This window comes from Bos taurus, chromosome 5 (assembly GCF_002263795.3).
Source record: "Bos taurus isolate L1 Dominette 01449 registration number 42190680 breed Hereford chromosome 5, ARS-UCD2.0, whole genome shotgun sequence".
Classification (NCBI taxonomy): Eukaryota; Metazoa; Chordata; class Mammalia; order Artiodactyla; family Bovidae; genus Bos; species Bos taurus.
In genome coordinates, this window is record NC_037332.1 from 41,226,571 (window position 1) to 41,246,912 (window position 20,342).

Consider the following 20,342-nt stretch of genomic DNA (forward strand, 5'->3'; position numbering starts at 1 on the left):
TGTCTGTAGGAGAGGGGAATGGCAACCCACTCCAGTACTCTTGCCTGGAAAATCCCATGGACGGAGGAGCCTGGTAGGCTGCAGTCCATGGGGTTGCTCAGAGTCAGACATGACTGAGCGACTTCAGTTTCCCTTTTCACTTTAATGCATTGGAGAAGGAAATGGCAACCCACTCCAGTATTCTTGCCTGGAGAATCTCATGGACAGAGGAGCCTGACAGGTTACAGTCCATGGGATCGCAAGAATCGGACACGACTTAGCGACTAAACCACCTAAACCACCTAAACCACCACCAACAGATAAGTACATTAGAATACTTTCTATTTATTTGTCTATGTCTATTCATCCACCTCCTTTTCTCCTGGCTTTCTATACACAAAAATATAAATAATATATTCTGGAACTTCAAACATCCTGATTCTTTAAAAGTATTGCTAATTAGGGGTACTTTCTTAATGTGCTGATTCAGTGTTTGTTTCCTATAATATAACATGTCCGCTCTGTAATTAGATACATCAAAATAGCTAGCTAGATCCTTATTTGGCAATTCATTGTTCTAACTTGGACTGATTCCTGGTTTATTGTATCCATTCAGCAGATATTTTTCTCAAAGCTGCACTCTGATACAACACCCAGCCTGTTTTCCCAGCCACCCACCTCTCTTCCATATAGAATTCTAGCCAGTCAAAACCCCCTGCTATCACCCTAATATCCATTATGATTTCGCATCTCTTTGCCTTTCCTCATTCTGTGTGTTCTGCCTCGGATTTATCCTCCTCTCTCTTTTGAATCTCTGCCTCTGACTTCTACGGATTATTTTTTGCCCAGATCAGATATCACCTTTTTTCTTTGCAGTCTCTTTGATTAGCCCCTGAGAACAATGCTTATTATATCCCCTGTTTTCCTCTAGCACTTAACTGTCTAACATATGATAATTATATTGTGTTATATGATAGTGATTTGAGTTTGGATGTATCTTTTCTCTTAGATGATAAATTCCAGTGTTCATATCCTGCACTATTTTAAATCCCTCAGTGCCTTACCAGACAATTCAGTCAATAATTATTTTTTAAAAAATGGAAAAAGCTGCCATCACCAGAAATTATATAAGGGTTTGAAAGTACCAAAGTTCCAAATGAGAGGATACAATGTTCCCATCATTTTATTTTAGTGATATTGTCTACATTCTTACTTATTTCCAAGAAAGGAAACCTCTAAAGGAAAATGGGAATGATATGGTTTTAATAAACAATGTTAAATGTTTACATGGTACTCATGAAAACACTCAGAAAGTTGTAAAAAATAAAAATCATGTACTCCTGATATGCATACTATGCATTACTTGTAGTCATACTATGTGAAAAAATACCTTTTTTTGAATTGGAGGGTAATTGCTTTACAATGTTGTATTTGTTTCTGCCATGCAGCAGCACAAATCAGCTGTACATAATCAGCTATACATAAATCCCCTCCATCTTCTGCCTTCCTCCCACCCACACAACTCACCCTCTAAGTCATCACAGAGCACCAGGCTGAACTCCCTGCATTATATAGCAACTTCCCATAAGCTATTTTACACATGGTAAAGTATGTATTTGATAATTATTGGAAGAAATATTTAGCACATTTCCTTAAAACATTCATTGGTATACTGCTGCTGCTAAGTCACGTCAGTCATGTCCGACTCTGTGCGACCCCATACGTCAGCCCACCAGGCTCCTCTGTCCCTGGGATTCTCCAGGCAAGAACACTGGAGTAGGTTGCCATTTCCTTCTCCAATGCCTCATTGGTATACTAGGGAAGCAATATTTCTACGGTGACAATATATAATATTGACAGTATGGAAGTAGACCAAATAGCAAAAGGAAGTTTCCTCTTTATCACCTTTGTGTTTTAATCTGTAAAGACATTTATAAGTTTTGCCTTTAGAAACAGGAATTTATTTTATCATTAACAAAATATGTTGTTGTTGTTTAGTCACTAAGTCATGACCAACTCTTTGTGACCCCGTGGACACACTAGGCTCTCCTGTCCTCCACTATTTCCTGGAGTTCGCCCAAATTCATGTCCATTAAGTCAGTGATGTTATCTGACCAACTGCTGCCCCCTTCTCATTTTGCATCCAGTCTTTCCTAGCCTCAGGGTCTCTTCCAATGAGTTGGCTCTTCGCATCAGTTGGCCAAAGGTTTGGAACTTCACCTTCAGCATCAGTCCTTCCATTGAATATTCAGGGTTGATTTCCTTTGTATTCACTGGTTTGATCTCCTTGCTGTCCAAGGTACTCTCAAGAGTCTTCTCCAGCACCACAGTTCAAAGGCATCAATTCTTTTTCACTCAGCCTTCTTTACGGTCCAGCTCTCACAATCATACATGACTACTAGGAAAATCATAGCTTTGGCTATTCATACCTTTGCGAGCACAGTGATATCTGTGCTTTTTAATATGGTGTCTAGGTTTATCATAGTTTTCCTTCCAAGGAGCAAGTATCTTTTAATTTCACGGCTGCAGGCACTGTCTGCAGTGTTTTTGGAACCCAAGAAAAGAAAATCTGTCACTGCTTCTGCTTTTTTCCCTTCTGTTTGCCATAAAGTGATGGGACTGGATACCTTGATCTTAGTTTTTTAATGTTGAGTTTCAAGCCATTCTTTTCACTCTTCTCTTTTACTCTCATCAAGAGGCTCTTCAGTTGCTCTTCACTTTCTGCCATTAGAGTGATATCACCTGCATTTCTGACATTGTTGATATTTCTAGATTCCAGCTTGTGATTCATCCAACCTGGCATTTCAGATGATGTCCTCTGCAAAGAAGTTAAACAAGTAGGGTGGCAATATGCAGATTTGATGTACTCCCTTCCCAATTTGGAACCAGTCCATTGTTCCATGTCCAGTACTAACTGTTGCTTCTTGACCTACATACAGGTTTCTCAGGAAACTAGTAAGGTGGTCTGGTACTCCCATCTCTTAAAGAGTTTTCCACAATTTGTTGTGATCCACACAGTCAAAGACTTCTGTGTAGTCAATGAAGCAGAAGTAGATGTTTTTCCTGGAACTCGCTTTATGTATCTGATCCAACAGATGGTGGCAGCTTGATCTCTCTCTCTGTCTTTTCTAAACTCAACTATACATCTGGAAGTTCTCAGTTCACATACTGCTAAAGCCTAGTTTGAAGGATTTTGAGTTTTACCAAACTGGCATATGAAATGAGCGCAATTGTGTGGTAGTTCGAACATTCTTTGGCATTGCCCTTTTTTGGGATTGGAATGAAAACTGACTTTTCTAGTCCTATGGCCACTACTGAATTTTCCAAATATGCTGGCATATTGAGTGCAGCACTTTTAACAGCTTCATATTATAGGATTTTAAATAGCTCAGCTGGAATGCCACCACTTCCAATACCTTTGTTCACAGCAATGCTTCTCACCACCCACTTTACTTCACACTTCAGAATGTCCAGTCTGTGGTAAGTGACCACATCATCATGGTTATCTGGGTCATTAAAACCTTTTGGAATAGTCTTCTATATCTTCTTGCCACTTCTTAATTTCTTCTGCTTCTGTTAGATCCTTACTCTTTTTGTCCTTTATAGGAAAAAACAATAGATTGGGAAGGACTAGAGATCTCTTCAAGAAAATTGGAGATATCAGGGGAATATTTCATGCAAGGATGGGCCCAATAAAGGATAGAAACAAGCTATATCAGTATCTTATGTACAAGATTGGTATTTGTATTAGTTATTTATATTTAAAAGGATTTAAAATATTCACACTGTGCTCCTAAACTAATAACAATATAGTTCAATATTAATCTTTCCTAGCATTTATTTTGCATCAAGAGAAGTAACAAAAAATCTAATATAGAATTCTTTAGTCAATTTTGGTTTTTATAATTTTTAATTTTTTTATTGATTTATAATCTTTAAGGTGTATAGCAAAGTGATTCAATTATATATATATATATATATACACATACATATATTATTTTTCAGATTCTTTTCTATTTTAAGTTATTGCAAGATACGTAATATGTTCCCTGTGCTGTACAATAGGTCTTATTGTTTATAGTAGTCTGTATCTGTTAATCTCAGATTCCATAGTTATCCCTCCAACTCCTTTCCCTTTTGGTACCCATAGTTTGTTTTCTACATATGCATGTCTCTTTCTGTTTTTTATTTAAACTTTTTATTCTGTATTGAGGTATAGCTGATTAACAAAGTGATATTTTCAGGTGAACAACAAAGGGACTCAGCCATATATGTACATGTATCCATTCTCCCCCAAACTCTCCTATACAACTCTGCCACATTGAGCCACTATCTCTTTTCCCCGTCCTTCTCACAGCAACTATAAGTTCATTCTCTAAGTCTGTGAGTCTGTTTCTGTTTTGAAAATAAGTTCATTTGTATCACTCTTTTAGATTTCACATAAAAGTGATATTGTATGATATTTGTCTTTGTCTGACATAGCTCACTTAGTATGGTAGTCTCTGTGGCCACCCATATTGCTGCAAATGGAATTATTTCATTCTGTTTTCATGGCTGAGTAACATTCCATTGTGTATATACACCATATCTTCTTTATCCATTCATCTGTTAGTGGCCATTTAGGTTGCTTCCAGTATTGGCTATTGTGACTAGTGCTGCTATGAACATTGAGGTGCACTTATCTTCTTGAATTTGCATTTTCTGCAGATGTATGCCCAGGAGTGGGAGTATTATATTATATGGTAACTCTATTTTTAATTTTTTAAACAACCTCCATACTGTTCTTCATAGTGTTTGCACCAATTTGTATTCCCACCAACAGTGTAGGAAGGTTACCTTTTCTCCACACCCTCACCAACATTTATTATTTGTAGATTTTTAATGATGGCTATTTTGACTAGTGTGAAGTGATACGTCATTGTGGTTTGGTTTGCATTTCTCAAATAATTAGAAATGTTGAGCATATTTTCATGTGCCTGTTACCCATCTGTATGTTTTCTTTGCAGAAATGTCTGTTTAAGTCTTCTGCTCATTTTTTGTTTGGGTTGCTTGTTTTTGTGTTATAGAGCTATGTGAGCTGTTTGTATATTTTTTAAATTAATCCTTCATCAGTTGCATCATTTGCAAATATTTTCTCCCAGTACATAGATTATCTTTTAGTTTTATTTGTGGTTTCCTTTACTGTGCAAAAGCTTTTAGGTTTAATTAGATCCCATTTGTTTATTTTTGTTTATTGTTTTTCCTTTACTCTAGGAGACGGAGCCAAAGAAAATATTCCTGCAATTTATGTCAAACAGTGTCCTGCCTTTGTTTTCCTCTAGGAATTTAAAAGTATCTGGTCTTACATTTAGGTCTTTAATCTATTTTGAGTTTATTTTGGTGTACAGTGTTAGAGAATGTTCTAATTTCATTCTTTAAATGTAGCTGTGCATTTTTCCCAGCACCACTTATTGAAGAGACTTTCTTTTCTCCAGTGTGTATCCTTGCCTCATTTGTTGGACATTAATTGACCTTAAGTGCATGGATTTATATCTGTGCTTTCTATACTGTTCCATTGATCTTTGTGTCTGTTTTTGTGTCAGTGCCATGCTATTTTGAGGACTGTAGCTTTGTAGTATAGTCTGAAGTCAGAGAGCTTGGTTCATCCAGCCCCATTCTTCTTTCTGAAGATTGCTTTAACTTTGATATCTTTTGTGTTTCCATACAAATTTAAAATTTTTTTCTCCTTTTCTGTGAATAATTCCATTGATAATTTAGTTTGGATTGCAGTGGATCTCTAGATTGCCTTGGGCAGTATGGCTATTTTAACAATATTCATTCATCCAATCCAAGAATAGAAATATGCCTACTCAGTTGCTCCAGTCATGTCTGACTCTTTACAACCCTGTGGACTACAGCCCACCAAGCTCCTCTGTGCACAGGATTCTTCAGGCAAGAATACTAAAAGAGCTTGCCATGCTATCCTCCAGGGGTTCTTCCCAACCCAGGGATTGAATATAAATCTCCTGTATCTCCTGCATTGGCAGGAGCATTCTTTACCTACTGGGCCACCTGGGAAGCCCCATAAATAAGTATAGACATATACATATAGAAATACATAGTATATAGAAATGTGCCATATTGTATATTAATTTTGTACCCTAAAACTTTATCTAATTCATTGATGAGCTCCGGTAGTTTTCTGCTGCCACCTTTAGAATTTTCTATGTATAATATGTATAATATCATGTATAATCTATCTATTATATCATGCCATCTGCAGATAGTGACAGTTTTACATCTCCCTTTTCAATTTGAATTCCTTTATTTACTTTTTTCTTCTCTGATTGCTGTGCCTAAGAGTTCTAAAACTATGTGAGAGTTGATATCTTTGTCTTGTTCCTGTCCTTAGAGTGAATGCTTTCACCTCTTCACCACTGACTGTGATGTTAACTGTGGGTTTATCATACATGGCCTTTATTATGTTGAGATATATTCCCTATATTTTATGCCCAATTCCTAGAGAGTTTTTGCCATCAAGGGATGTTGAATTTTATGAAAATCTTTTTCTGCATATAGTAAAATGATCATATGGTTTTTATTGATTTTATTACTGTGGTTTATCACATTGACTAATTTGTGAGTATTGTAAAAGTACTTTAATCCCTGTGATAAATCCCACTTGATCATGGTATATGATCCTTTTAATATGTTGCTACCTTAGGGCTTCCCTGGTATCTCAGCTGGTAAAGAATCTGCTTGCAATGCAGAAGACCTAAGTTCAATTCCTGGGTAAGGGAGATCCACTAGAGAAGGGATAGGTTACCCACTCCAGTATTCTTGAGCTTCCCTTGTGGCTCAGCTGGTAAAGAATCCTGCTGCAAAGAGGGGGACCTGGGTTCGATTCCTGGGTTGGGAAGATCCCCTGGAGAAGGGAATGGCTACCCACACCAGCATTCTGGCCTGAAGAATTCCATGTACTATATAGACCATGGGGTTGCAAAGAGTCAGATACAACTGAGTGACTTTCACTTTCATGTTAGGTTTGTTAGCATTTTATTGAGGATTTTTGCATCTGGGTTCATGTGTGATATTGGCCTATAATTTTCTTGTGTGTGTGATATCTTTGTCTGGTTTTGTTATCAGAGTGATGACAGCCTCACAATTTTCCTCTTTAAGCTACATTTTTTTTAATGCTTTTGCTTGAATAATAGTCATTATGCTATATTAATCCCTTTAAGATCTGTAGCTGTGTACTATATGTTCTAAGTTTTATCTATCCATAAATAATTTCAGAGATTGTATGCCTCCTGGTTCTTCTCATGTCCAGAAGCTAAGACTCTCCTGGTTTTAGTGACTATCTATATTACAGATTCTGATGCTATTTATGTTGCAAAGTATGCAAATCAGAAAAGAACAAACATTTGTGAATAACTCATCTCCCTCCTCGATGTTAGTCTGTCCAATTTCTTGGTTGACATTTAATTATAATAAACACAATTTAACAGTTTTATATAAGAAAGTAGTAATGTTCAGAATGTTTTGACTATCCTTCATCTGAGGCCAAAACCTTCCATTTCTAGTCACTTCCTTTACCTTCTTCATTTTTAGAAATTATTCTTCAGTTTGTATCATCTGAAAAGTAGTCTGTGAGTTTTTTTCTGACTGAAGAAAACTGTAGGACTTTTTATATGAGGATAAGGGTAGAGACATGAATTGCATGTACTTCGATCACAGTTTCAGAGAGCCTTATTTAGATTTGACTTTTGTAGATGTATTTTCATAGATGTGTTAATCATATTGGTAATGACACTGATGCTGGGAAAGATTAAAGACAGGAAGAGAAGGGAACAACAAAGGATGATTGGTTGGATGGCATCACTGACTCAACAGACAAGAGTTTGAACAAACTCCAGGAGATGATGAAGGACAGGGAAGCCTGGCATGCTGCAGTCCAGGGGGTCAACAAAAAATCAGACACAACTGGGCAACTAAACAGAATGATTTTAGGCAAATAATTTTATATAATACTTAGGGCATGATATTATACCATATATAGAGATACAATTCTCCTTAAAATATATTAAGAAGAAAATCAGTTAGCATTATTTTTTAATATTTATCTATTTATTTGGCTGTAGCAGCTTTAGTCATGTCACAGAATCTTCGCTCTTCATTGCAGCATGCAAAATCTTTAGTTGTGGCATGCAAACACTTAGTTGTGACAGGGATCTAGTTTCCTGATTAGGGGTCAAACCCAGGCCCCTGCATTGGGAGCACAGACTCTGGACCACGAGGGAAGTTCCAGTTGACATAATTTACCATGCCTTGATTTTAACACTTGGAAGGAAACATTATCCAACTGGAAATTAATACCATTGTCTTTTTTATTCAATTTTTATTTTAATTATCTTCTGTTCATGACAAGTGTGTTTGAATGTATTATTGTTCAAAATATCTGCTATACTGTCTCAGGAAGGATTAGATGTCCATGGCACATTCAGTCTTATCCACATGACTTGCTCTGGCCAAGGAAATGGAAGTGTAACCAATCTGTGTCACTTCTAAACTAAAACTTTAAGAGAAAGGATTGGCCATATCCTCTTTTCCCTCTGCAGTAAAGTTGGCAGTGTCCCAGAATAGAAGGTGTTCCATTAGCTTTGGTCCCAGAGTAGAGACAAGGTGGAGCAGAATCACAACTGACCTCAGATGGACCAGTAGCATGAGCAGCAAATTAGCCTAGTTTATGGCACTTAATTTTGGGGTTCTTTTCTTATCTCCATATAACCTACTCACTTCTGACTGATAAAGCAAGGTGAACTATTCTCCCCTGTGCATGTGGCATGAAATTTACTTACATTATAAAAGGAGGCTCATTTTTTAAAACTATTAAATAATATTACAGGGAAAAGTTGGCTTAAAATTCAACATTTGAGAAACTAAGTTCATGGCATCCGGTCCCATCACTTCATGGCAAATAGATGGGGAAACAATGGAAACAGTGACAGACTTTATTTTCTTGGGCTCCAGAATCACTGCAGATGGTGACTGCAGTGATGAAATTAAAAGACTCTTGCTCCTTGGAAGAAAAGCTATGAGCAACCTAGACAGCATATTAAAAAGCAGAGATATTACTTTGCCAACAAAAGGTCCATCTAGTCAAAGCAATGAGTGTGAGAATTGGACTATAAAGAAAGCTGAACACCAAAGAATTGCTGCTTTTGAACTGTGGTGTTGGAGAAGACTCTTGAGAGTCCCTTGGACTGCAAGGAGATCAAACCAGTCAACCTTAAAGGAAATCAGTCCTGCATATTCATTGGAAGAAATGATGCTGAAGCTGAAACTCCAATACCTTGGCCACCTGATGGGAAGAACTGACTCATTAGAAAAGACCCTGATGCTGGGAAAGATTGAAGGCAGGAGGAGAAGGGGATGACAGAGGATAAGATGGTTGGATGGCATCACCAACTCAATGGACAAGAGTTTGAGCAGGCTCTGGGTGTTGGTGATGAACAGGGAAGCCTGGCGTGCTGCAGTCCATGGGATCACAAAGAATCCGACATGATTGAGTGACAGAACTTAATAGGAAAAAGAAAGATGTGGTGGTTAACAAATGCCTTAACTTTGAAGAATATTGCCATATGTGGTAGGAACTGCTAGGTTTACAAAATGTGAACGGCTTTCACTTTAGAAGGCAAAATTCTGATAGAAAAAGGAGGGAATTTTTTTTTAAATGAACAGGTAGAAGGTAAGGCAAGGCATTTGGAAATTTATTAGTATAAGGGATACATGGAAGGATAGCATCTGTGCTTTAAAATGTTGTTATATATTTTAATAAAGACATTTAAAGGGAAGACTACATACCTTACTATGATATAGAAAGAATAATAGCATTAGAAATCCAAATACTCTCAGGAAGTTTCTTGCTAGACAGCAGGTGTGAACTGAAATCCAGATATTGAAATTAAAGAGCTGCTGCCTCTATACACATCATTTAGTATTCAAGTCCTGCCTACTTTCATGATTTCAGTGCTAGGTTCAGAAAAACAAAAGGAAAAACAAAATTGCTTTTCCATTAGATATTTTCTGTGTTTGCAACTTCTACAGTTGTACAGTAACAACTGCATGTTTTATCTCTTGGATTTTGCACAGACATTCATGAATTAGTACCAATCAGAATTTTGTTTCAAAATAAGCCCACCATGGCAACCTGGAAACTGAGAGCAAAATGCTCTGTCCCTGTGGTTTCTGGGAAGAATTACTTATAACCCTGTCCACTGTATCATCACTTGTCATTTCTTATGATAAGTGCTGCCCTATTTCATTTAATAATTTAGTTTTAAAATAAATAGTTGCAAAGTATTAACCAACTTTATTTTCCTTTCAAAGGCAAAATGTGCCCTAGAACCCTCTAAGAAATAATTTTTTCCTTTTTGTTGTTATTTATTTATTTGATGTATGAGTTATGCTGGAACAATTGGAAAGTTATGAGTGTGAAAACTCATATATGTTAGCATTTTTATGTCTAATTATTGGTAGGTTGGATTTTCATAACAATTTAAATTCTATTCATGTTCATATGGCATTTGTAGCTGGAAATACAAAGTAGTTTATTTGTTCTGAAGGTATTTTATAACATTGGAAATTGATATTGTGCTATATGATTTTAAAAATGTACTTCAAAAGACACAGACATTAATTACCTCAAGATTTATAATCTAGAACAGCAACATTTATGCAAGCAGATTTCAAAGATACTGTAAATAAATGAATGTTTATTTTCAAAGATATGAAAAAAAATTTTTTTATCATGTACACTCCTTAGTATCAAAACCATTTGGGAGAGCAAGTGTGTGAGTATATGTTGTAGAATGAACAAATATAGAATGAGTTTAATAAAAAAAATAATAACTCTGGCTTTCAAAAATTCAAATAATGGAAGGCTTGATGTTTATGGTGAACTATGAGGTAGATACAAAATACTGACTGTAAAATTTATAAAATTCTGTGTTCCTACCTTAAAATGTTTTAAAAAATGTTGAATTCCCCCATCATGGTGACTTACTTGAACTTTCTGTGACTCTTGTTGTTCAGACACTAAGTCACGTCTGACTTTTCACAACTGGACTGCAGCACACCAGGTTTCCCTGTCCTTCACTGTCTACTGGAGTTTGCTCAAACTCATGTCCATTGACTTGGTGATGCCATCTAACCATCCCATCCTCTGTTAACCGCTTCTCCACCTGCCTTCAATATTTTCCAGCATCATGGTCTTTTCTAGTGTGTGGGCTCTTCGCTCAGGTGGCCAGAGTATTGGAGTTTCAGCTTCAGCATCAGTCCTTCCAATGAATATGCAGGGTTGATTTACTTTAGGATTGACTATTTTTTTTTCTTCCAAGGAACAAGTATTTTTTAATTTCATGGCTGCAGTCAACATCTGCAGTGATTTTGGAGCTGAAGAAAAGAAAATCTGCCACTGTTCCCATTTTTTCCCCCATCTGTTTGCCATGAAGTGATGGGACTGGATGCCATGATCTAATTAAGATCATGTTTTTCTATGACATAGTTGAGGAAAATGTCTCTGAGCTATAAACCCAGTAATCATTAATTTGTTTTATGAGTTTTAAGCCTCATGAAAATATGCCATATATTATTCTCTTTCCCAACTTTATTGAGGTATGATTGACAAATGAAATGTTTTTATATTTAGGTTGTATTATGCAATATAATTTTCTTAAGGTATATAACATAGTGATGTATATATTGTGAAATGCCTACCAGCATCAAGTTAATTTTGACATCCAGCACTTCACATAATTACCATTTATATCTTTGTATGTGGTGAGAACATTTAAGATTTACTCTCTAAGCAAATTTCAAATATAAAATTCAGTATTATTACTGTAATCGCCATGGTATACATTAGATCCTCAGAACTTACTACTTGTTTAATTGAAAGTTTATGCCCTTTGACCAACATCTGCCTATTTCTTCCATCCTCCAGACTCTGACAACAACTAGTCTACTCTGGTTCTATGAGCTTGACTTTTTTAGATTCTATATATAAGTGAGATCATACATATTTGTCTTTCTGTGTCTGATTTATGTTACTTAGCATAAAACTCTCCTCATTCATCCATATAGTCACAAATAACAGGATAATTCTCTTTTATACTTGAATAATATTCCAGTGTGTCGTGTGTTTGTGTAAACATATACATATATAAGACCATGTTTTCTTTGTCTGTACATCCATGGTGGGACAGTTAAGTTGTTTCCGTGTCTTGGCTCTTGTGATAAACACTGCGATGAATGCTCTTTTGATGAACAATCTTATTAAAGAATATTTCATTGAAAACTTAAAAATATGATGGGTGATATGCAGAAACCTATTTGTTAAAACACTTGAATATCCAAACTTTTGAAGCATCAGAGCAGAAAACTATAGTTCAGATAACTATACTGATTTTGGTTTTGTGGGTGCATGCTGATTCACTGAAAACTGCTGAGTACTTGAAAAATCATCTCATTTGTTTTAGCATTGAGCTCTTAGGAAGTAGTTGAATACACAGAACTATTGTTTGTTTTTCAGTCACCAAATCATGTCTGACTCTTTGAGATTCCATGAATTGCACTATGCCAGGCTTCCCAGTCCCTCAACATCTCCTAGAGTATGCTCTGACCCATGTCCATTGAGTGGGTGATGCCATCCAGCCATCCCATCCTTTATACCCTCTTCTCCTTATGCCTTCAGTCTTTCCCAGCATCAGGGTCTTTTCAGTGAGTCAGTTCTTTGCATCAGGTGGCCAAACTATAGGAACTTCAGCTTCAGCATTAATCTTTTCAATGAATATTAAGGACTGATTTCCTTTAGGTTTGACTGGTTTGATCTCCTTGCAGTCCAAGGGACTCTCAAGAGTTTTTCCAGCACATTTCAAAAGCATCAATTCTTCAGCATTCAGATTTCTTTATGGTTCAATGCTCACATTCATACATGATTACTAGAAAAATCATAGCTTTGAATATACAGACCTTTGTCAGCAAAGTCATGTCTCTGCTTTTTAATATGCTATGTTTGCCATAGCTTTGCTTCCAAGGACCAAGCATCTTTTAATTTCATGACTGAACTCACCATCTGCAGTGATTTTTGGAGCCCAAGAGTAAACTATTCACTGTTTCTAAGTTTCCCCATCTATTTGCAATGAAGTGATGAGACCAGATACCATAATTTTGGTTTTATAATGTTAATTGTTTTAACCAAGCTTTTTCAATCTCCTCTCTCAATTTCACCAAGAGGTTCTTTAGTTTCTCTTTGCTTTCTGCCATAAAGGTGGTGTCATCTGCATATCTGAGGTTTTCATATTGATATTTCTCCTGGCAGTCTTGATTCCAGCTTGTACTTCATCCAGCCCAGCATTTTGCATGATGTACTTTACATATAAGTTAAATAAGCAGGGTGACAATATACAGCCTTGACATACTCCGTTCCCAAGTTGGAACCAGTCCATTATTACATGTCCAGTTCTAACTGTTGTTTCTTGACCTGCATACAGATTTCTCAGGAGGCATGTAAGGTGCCTCTTGTTATTCCTGTCACTTTAAGAATTTTCCAGTTTGTTGTGATCCACAGAGTCAAAGGCTTTGGCAAAGTCAATAAAGCAGAAGTAGATGTTTTTCTGCATTTCTCTTACTTTTTCTGTGATCCAGCACCACGTTGGCAATCTGATCTCTGGTTCCTCTGCCTTTTCTAAATCCAGATTGAACATCTAGAAGTTTACGGTTCATGTACTATTGAAGTCTCACTTGGAAAATTTTATTAATGTATGTTCAGTTCAGTTCAGTACAGTTGCTCAGTCGTGTCCGACTCTTTGTGACCCCATGGACTGCAGCACGCCAGGCCTTCCTGTCCATCACCAACTGCCAGAGTTTACTCAGACTCACGTCCATTGAGTCGGTGATGCCATCCAACCATCTCATCCCCTGTCGTCCCCTTCTCCTGCCTTCAATCTTTCCCAGCATCGGGATCTTTTCAAATGAGTCACTTGTTCACATCAAGTGGCCAAAGTATTGGAGTTTCAGCTTCAGCATCATTCCTTCCAATGAATATTCAGGACTGATTTGCTTTAGAATGGACTGGTTGGATCTCCTTGCAGTCCAAGGGACTCTCAAGAGTCTTCTCCAACACCACAGTTCAAAAGCATCAATTCTTCTGCACTCAGCTTTCTTTATAGTCCAACTCTCATATCCGTACATGACTACTGGAAAAACCATAGCTTTGACTAGACATACATTTGTTGGCAAAGTAATGTCTCTGCTTTTTAATATGCTGTCTGGGTTGGTCATAACTTTTCTTCTAAGGACCAAGCATCTTTTAATTTCATAGCTGCGGTCACCATCTGCAGTGATTTTGGAGCCCCCCAAAATAAAGTCTCTCACTGTTTCAATTGTTTCTCCATCTATTTGCCATGATCTTAATTTTCTGAATGTTGAATTTTAAGCTAACTTTTTCACTTTCCTCTTTCAATTTCATCAAGAGGCTTTATGATATTCTTCTTCACTTAGTTCTTCTTCACTTTCTGCCATAAGGGTGATGTCATCTACATATTTGACGTAATTGATATTTCTCCCAGCAGTGTTGATTCCAGCTTGTGCTTCATCCAGCCCAGCATTTCACATGATGTACTCTGCATATAAGTTAAATAAGCAGGGTGACAATATACAGCCTTGACATACTCTTTCCCTATTTAGAACCAGTCTGTTGTTCTATGTCCAGTTCTAACTATTGCTTCCTGACCTGCATACAGATTTCCTAGGAGGCAGGTCAGGTGGTCTGGTATTCCCATCTCAGAATTTTCCAGTTTGTTGTGATTGCTGTATATTGAACATTCTTTGGGATTAGAATGAAACTGAACTTTTCCAGTCTTGTGGCCACTGCTGAGTTTTCCCAATGAGCTGCCATATTGACTGCAGCTGTTTAACAGCATCATATTTTAGGATTTAAAATAGCTCATCTGGAATTCCATCACCTCCACTAGCTTTTTCATAGTGATGCTTCCTAAGTCCCACTTTACTTCTCATTCCAGGATGTCTGGCTCTAGGTGATTGATTACTCCTTCATGGTTATCTGGTTCACAACCTTTTTGTATAGTTCTTCTGTGTATTCTTGCCACCTCTTCCTAATATCTTCTGCTTCTGTTAGGTCCATACCACTTCTGTCCTTTATTGTGCCTATCTTTGCATGAAATGTTCTCTTGGTATCTCTCATTTTCTTAAAGAGATGTGTAGTCATTCCCCATTCTATTGTTTCCTTTATTTTTTTTGCACAGATTACTTTGGAGGGCTTTCTTATCTCTCCTTGCTATTCTTTAGAAATATGCATTCAGATGGATATATCTTTCCTATTCTTCTTTGCCTATTGCTTCTCTTCTTTTCTGAGCTATTTATAAGGCCTCCTCAGACAACCATTTCTCTTTCTTGGGGTTGATTTTGATTACCACCTACTGTACAGTGTCATGAACCTCCATCCATAGTTCTTCAGGCACTCTTGTCTATCAAATCTAATCCCTTGAATCTATCAGATCTAATCCCTATTTGTCACTTCCACTCTATAATTGTTAGGGTTTGTTTTAGGTCATACCTGAATGGTCTAGTGGTTTTCCTTACTTTCTTAATTTAAGTCTGAACTTGACCATATGGAGTGCATGGTCTGAGCCACAGTAAGCTCCTAGTCTTATTTTGGCTGACTGTATAGAACTCCATCTTTGGCTGCAAAGAATATAATCAATCTGATATGGGTATTGACCATCTGGTGATGCCCATGTGTAGAGTCATCTCTTGTGTTGTTGGAAGAGGTTGCTTGCTATGACCCATGTGTTCTCTTGGCAAAACTCTGTTAGCCTTTGCCTTGCTTTATTTTGTACTCCAAGGCCAAACTTGCCTGTTACTCCAGGTATCTCTTGACTTCCTACTTTTGTATTCCAGTCCGCTATGATGAAAAAGACATCTTTCTTTGGTGTTAGTTCTAGAAGGTCTGTAGGTCTTCATAGAACCTTCCAGCTTCAGCTTCTTCAGCATTAGTGGTTGGGGCACAGACTTGGACTACTGTGGTATCAAATGATTTCCTTGGAAATGAACATAGACCATTCTGTCATTTTTGAGATTGCACCCAAGGACTGAATTTTGGACTCTTCCATTGACTATGAAGGCTACTCCATTTTTTCTAAAGGATTCTTGCCCACAGTAGTAGATATCATGGTTATCTGAATTAAATTCACTGATTCTGATCCATTTTAGTTCACTGTTCTCTAAAATTTCAATGTTCACTCTTGCCATCTCCTGTTTGACCACTTCCAATTTACCTGATTCAATTACCTAACATTCCAGGTTTGTATGCTATGTTGTTCTTTGCAGCATCGGACTTTACTTCCATCACCACTCATATCCACAACTGGGCGTTGTTTTCACTTTGTCTCCATCACTTCATTCTTTCTGGAGTTATTTCTCTACTCTTCTCCAATAGCATATTGGTCACCTACCGACCTGGGAAGTTCATCTTTCATTGTCACATCTTTTTGCCTTGCATACTGTTCATGGGTTTCTCAAGCCAAGAATACTGAAGTGGTTTGCCATTGCCTTCTCCAGTGGACCACATTTTGTCAGAACTCTCCACCATGACCCGTCCATCTTGGTTGGCCCTACACGGCATGGCTCATAGTTGCATTGACTTAGACAAGGCTGAGATCCATGTGATCAGTTTGGTTAGTTTTCTGTGATTGTGGTTTTCATTCTTACTGCCCTCTAAGGATAAGGATAAGAGGCTTGTGGAAGCCTCCTGATGGGAAGAACTGGCTTTGGGGGAATCTGGGTCTTGTTCTGATGGACAGGGCCATGCTCAGCATAATTTTCTGTTGATGGGTGAGTCTGTGATCACTACCTGTTGTTTGGCCTAAGGCCAAGCAATGGGAGGGGTATGGTAATGGCAACCTCCTTCAAAAGGGCTTATGCCAGCACTGTTGTATTCAGTGCCCCTACCGTGTGGCAGGCCACTGTCACCCAGGCCTCCACTGAAGATTCTTGGACACTCAAAGGCAAGTCTTGATCAGTCTCATGTCAGGTCACTACTTCTTTCTCCTGGGTCCTGGTGCCCACAGGTTTGTTTGTGCCCTCCAAGAGTCTATTTCCCCAGTCCTGTGGAAGTTCTATAATCAAATCCCATTGGCCTCCAAAATCAAATTCCCAGGGGGTTCTTAGTCCCTTTACTGTATCCCCAGGTTAGGAAATCTGGTGTGGGTCCTAGAACTTTCATAACAGTGTGAGAACTTTTTTGTTATAATTATTCTTGAGTTTGTGGGTCATTTACCTGGTTCACTGTATGGTGGGACTAGTAGCAACCTCCTCCAAGAGAACTTACGTCACACTCCCTGCCTCCCGGGTCTGCTGCAGCCAGAACCCCTGTCCCCACAGAAAGCCACCGCTGACCCGTCTGTCTGCAAGAGACACTCAGACACTCAAAGGCAGATTTGGCTCAGTCTCTGTGTGGTACCTGGTGACTAAGATGGTAACGAATCTGCCTAGGTTCCACCCCTAGGTTGGGAAGATCTCCTGGAGAAGGAAATGGCTATCCACTCCAGTATTCTTGCCTGAAGAATTCCATGGACAGAGATGTCTGATATCTTGGAAGCAGTGAACATTTAGCAAATAATTCTTGATAATAGTGTTACAATTTTGCTCCTTTAGATAAAAATTAAGAAGGAAATAGTCTATGTCTTTTACAGTTAAACCAAGAAATATATTTAGTGCTGCTGCTTATTTAAGCTTGAGAATTTCTATGTGTTTATTTCTGGAACTCAGGGAACAGTCTGTGTCTGTTACCGAGACAGTCTGTTAAGGCAGCCCAGGAAACAGTCTATCTGTTACAGAGCTTACCCAAGAATCTAAAATGTGTAGAGAAAACAAACAGAAGTTTATCAACATCTGTATATAGATAGATAGATAGATGTTAATGTAAGAAGCTCAGGAATGAGTAGCTCAAAGAGGTGGCTTAGAATTCAGGCTTATGTAGCATTTTCAACAAAGGACAATAAATTTTAAAAAAGTCACAAGACAAAAGCAAATACCTTGAGTCTCTAGAGGTGGCAAACTATAGGAAGGCAAATAAATGGGAAGCGAATGGGAGATCAAGGCTTGTTGGTAAAGTTTGTCACATAGGTTCCTCTAGTGCCAACTCCAGGCTGATAAGGGTCTACTATTGTCCACATAATTAATGTTTGTCCTTCTTGGTAGAGAGAGAAGGAGGGATATATTTCTAAATTTATGTCCTGTTTTTAGGAAAATAAGGGAAAGGCAGAATGCTTTTCCTGGAGAAGGAAAATGGCAACCCACTTCAGTATTTTTACCTGGGAAATCCCATGGACAGAGGAGCCTGGAAGGCTCCCTGACTGCAACCCATGAAGTCACAAGAGTCTAACACGACTTAGTGACTAAACCACCACCACAGCTTTTGCTGTTTCTTAATTGCCTTTAGATCAAAACAATTTTTATATTAAAAAGGCTATTTTGGCATGACATATTTTTGTTTCCTTGATTTGGTATAATAAAGGGAGATCACACACCTTAGGGATATCATTTGGGTCAGAGGAGCAGCCCAGGGAAGCTCAGTGGCAGAATACGAATGCAGGAAGTAAATTAGAAAGCATGAGGTGAAGATAAAGAGCTGGAAACTGTTATCATAAAGATATCCAAATTGGAAGGGCAAAGTAGATAAGTATCTGGAGAAATAGAATGAAGATAAAACAGTGCAAACATAGACAAGTTCCAGGAAGGCATCTCAGGAAACACAGTGAACATACTCAGCCTTTCCTGTGGTTAAGTTTTTTCTCATCTGCAAATCTCTCTTATCTGGGCAAGGAACTGCCTTTGAAGTAAGCAGAATTGCTCTGGTGTTGGAAAAGTCTCATAAAATTAACAGCTTTGAATTTTTCTTACAGGTTTAATGTTTTGCAGCTATATATTAGGGCTTCCTTGGTGGCTCAGTCTGTAAACAATCTGCCTGCAATGAAGGAGACCCGGTTTGATTCCTGAGTCAGAAATATTACCTTGAGGAGGGCATGGCAACCCACTCCAGTATTTTTGCCTGGAGAAACTCCATGGACAGAGGAACCTGGCGGGCTACAGTCCATAGGGTCACAAAGAGTTGGACACGACTGAGCCAGTAAGCACCGCACAGCACAGCACAGTAGTATATATTAATATATTGTGTGTGTTGTGTGTGTTAGTTGCTCAGTCATGTCCAACTCTGAAACCCCGTGGATTGTAGCCCACCGGGCTCCTGTGCCCATGGGATTTTCCAGGCAAGAATACTAGAGTGGGTTGCCATTTCCTTCTCCAGGGGATTTTCCCAACCCAGGTATTGAATCTAGGTTCTCCTGCATTGCAGGCAGATTCTTTACTGTCTGAGCCACCAGGGAAGTCATTAATACATTGGGTATAGATATTTCTTAAATATATATTTAACATATAAAAAAACTAAAGATAAAATACTATGTATAAAATCAGATATTATTATCTACTTTGTACAAATAACTTTATGAATGTAGATGAAGAGTAGTATACCTTTGTTTCATTGAACTGCTTTGCAATCATCAGTTTTTTTTCTCAACTGGTTTCTATCAATTCTTCATGTCTTATAGTGCAACCATTTCATTTCAGGCAAGGAACTGTTTTCTGCTTTAGATGAGGAGGTGATATAAATTACTGAGAGCCTAAATTTGTAGAATATGTAATCCACAACTGGGAGCTGTCAGAGCCCTTCTAAAATTGAAATAGGAGTGGAGCTTATCACACTGTGAATTTACTTGTGATTTGTAACAGCAGTGTTACCTTGACTGATGATCTTCTTCATCCCACCCCACATATACACACCACTCCTAAAATGAGTGACATAAAACTGGTTGTGAATTAATCTGAATCTTTGGAAAGACACTTTCTAGCCCTTGTGAATTGGAGTACTCCTGAGTGAGATGTTCAAAGAAGTTAGTATTTTCCCAGTACCATTCATTCTTCTTTATCTCTCAGCTCAAAGAATTGAATGAGGTATTCTGTGCGTGCTGTTTTATAAAGAAAAGTCACTCACTACCTACATATTCTTTTCCCCTCATTCAAGAAGTTTGTGACTTTTGGCATTCTAAAATTTTGAATGACCCAAACCACAGTGGAATAATAATATACTTGCCCAAGAGAAATGATCAGGCACACCTCATGTATTTGATATAAAACAAGTTCAGACCATCTGACCCTCTATACCTTATGTTTTTATTAAATTCTTTCAAACTCTTAAAAGTAATAATATTCAGAGTTCTGAATTCAATAAAGCATTGCTTATCACC

General features: G+C 37.8%; 1 protein-coding gene across 1 annotated transcript in view; it reads left to right on the top strand.

Moving 5' to 3' along the window:
* Positions 1-20,342, top strand: part of SLC2A13 (solute carrier family 2 member 13) — a 518,890-nt gene that overhangs the window by 413,723 nt on the left and 84,825 nt on the right. The gene's annotated exons all lie outside the window — the stretch shown is intronic.